This window comes from Mustelus asterias, chromosome 30 (assembly GCF_964213995.1).
Source record: "Mustelus asterias chromosome 30, sMusAst1.hap1.1, whole genome shotgun sequence".
Lineage (NCBI taxonomy): Eukaryota > Metazoa > Chordata > Chondrichthyes > Carcharhiniformes > Triakidae > Mustelus > Mustelus asterias.
In genome coordinates this window covers 4,683,907-4,686,325 of record NC_135830.1, presented here as the reverse complement: position 1 = coordinate 4,686,325, position 2,419 = coordinate 4,683,907, and the positions used below count along the sequence as shown (strand labels likewise).

The 2,419-nt window shown below is 46.4% G+C and overlaps 1 non-coding gene across 1 annotated transcript; it reads right to left on the bottom strand.

Moving 5' to 3' along the window:
* Positions 1-1,381: 1,381 nt before the first annotated feature.
* Positions 1,382-1,455, bottom strand: trnat-agu (transfer RNA threonine (anticodon AGU)). Its single transcript has one exon. It is a non-coding gene; the product is annotated as a tRNA-Thr (tRNA).
* Between the last annotated feature and the right edge of the window lie 964 nt (positions 1,456-2,419).

Here is a 2,419-nt window from a genome sequence, read left to right as displayed (position 1 = left end):
CTGAGGGTGGCAAGGGCGCAAAATGTACACTGGTTGGGGTATTTCAATGTCCACCACCAGAGTGGCTCAGTCGCAGCACTACTGATCGAACTGGTCGGGTCCTAAAATCTATAACTGCTAGACTGGGTCTGCTGCACGTTGTGAAGGAACCAACAAGATGTAATAACATACTTGCACTCATCCTTACTAATCTGCCGGCTGCAGATACATCTGTCCATGACAGTAACTGCAAGAATAACCAGCGCACAGTCCTTGTGAGGACGTAGTACCGTCAGCACATTGATAAAACCTCCATTGGTCTGTGTGGCACTATCACCGTGCTAAATAGGACAGACTTCGAACCGATCTAGCAACTCAAAACTGGGCATCCATGAGGCGCTGCGGACCATCAACAGCAGAGGAATTGTGCTCCAGCACAATCTGCAATCTCATCGCCCGGCACATGCCCCACTCAACAATTATCATCCAGTCAGAGGATCAACCCTTGTTCAATGGAGAGTGCAGGCGGGCATGGCAGGAGCATCACGAGGTACCTAGAAATAACGTGTCAACCCAGTGAAGCTACTACTTGAATTTCAAAGGACTACTTGAATGCCAAATGTCAAAACCAGCAAATGATAGACAGAGCTAAGCGATTCCACGACCAACAGCTGGGATTTAATTTCTGCAGCCCTTCCACATCCAGTCGAGAATGGTGGTGGACAATTAAACAATTCACTGGAGGAGGAGGCTCCACAAATATCCCCATCCTCAATGATGGAAGAGCCCAGCACATCAGTGGAAAAAAATAAGGCTGAAGTATTCGCAGAAATCTTCAGCCTGAAGTGCCGAGTGGAAGATCCATCTCGGCCTCCTCAAGTGATCCCCAGCATTTCAGATGGCAGTCTCCAACCAATTCGATTCAACTCCACATTTGGAGGCACTGGATACTGCAAAGGCAATGGGCCCTGCAACATTCCGGCAATAGTGCTGAAGACTTATGCCCCAGAGCGCGCCCTAGCCAAGCTCTTCCAGTACAGTTACAACACTGGCATCTCCCCAACGGTGTGGACAATTGCGCAGGTATGTTCTTTACATAAAAAGCAAGACAAACCCAACCCAACCAATTACTGCCCAACTCAGTCTTCTCTCACTCATCAGTAAAGTGATGAACGGGTCATCAGCAGTGCCAACAAGCAGCACCTCGTCAGCAAAGCTCAGTTTCCGTCTTGCCAGGATCACTCAGCTCCTCTCCTCATTACAAGTCTTGGATTAAACATAAAAAAAGGAGCTGAATTCCCGAGGTGAGTTGAGAGTGACAGTCCTGGACGTCAATGCCGCATTGGACTGAGGGTTCAACTGACCATGTATAACTTGCGGCAATTAACTAAATTAGAAATACAGGCTCTAACGAGAATTGAACTCGCAGGACTCTGGTTTACTAGACCAGTCCTCTCACCACTGAGCTATAGAACCAACCGTTAGTAATTGGTTTGCAATAAATGTATAATAATCAGCGGAACAGACTACAATTTTAGCTGAGTGATATTTGATGGAGGTGGAAATGTCCGAGCGGGACAGCAGGGAGTTAAAATGCGTCGATTGAAATGGACAGAATTTGGCGCGCTAGTTACTTGAAGTGACCAATGCTTGCCGTTTGCCTGCAGTGTGATTTTTCTCCTGAGATTATTATTGTTGTTACATCTCTGACTTTTCCATCTCCGATATAATTCATCCTGCTTGAAGGTTGACCTTGTTTCTCCCTTTACAGAAAATGTGAGTTAAAATTCAATTTTATGAAAATTTAAACAAACGGTTATTCACCGCCTGACTGGGAATCAATCCCGTGCACAGCGCCGAATCCTTAGCACTAGACCTCCGGAAAAGCTGGTAAGAAGGATTTGCAATTAGTCCATAATCAACTCTTTCCCATTGCTTCATTTCAGGTTATTGCCTAAACTTTGCCACACAGTCACTCCATCATCTCATAAGCAGTTACAGCAAATACGTGACCAACCCAGGAGAGGGGCCATGTTTTTGAGGAAGAGAAGGTGTTACAGGCTAATAGGCTGGAGGAAATAGATGTTCGGAGGGAGGATGTCTTGGCAGTTTTGAATAAACTGAAGGTCGATAAGTCCCCTGGGCCTGATGAAATGTATCCTAGGATTCTGTGGGAGGCAAGGGATGAGATTGCAGAGCCTTTGGCGTTGATCTTTGGGTCCTCGCTGTCCACGGGGATGGTGCCAGAGGACTGGAGAATGGCGAATGTTGTTCCTCTGTTTAAGAAAGGGAATAGAAATGACCCTGGTAATTATAGACCGGTTAGTCTTACTTCGGTGGTTGGTAAATTGATGGAAAGGGTCCTTAGGGATGGGATTTACGACCATTTAGAAAGATGCGGATTAATCCGAGATAGTCAGCACGGATTCGTGAAGGGCAA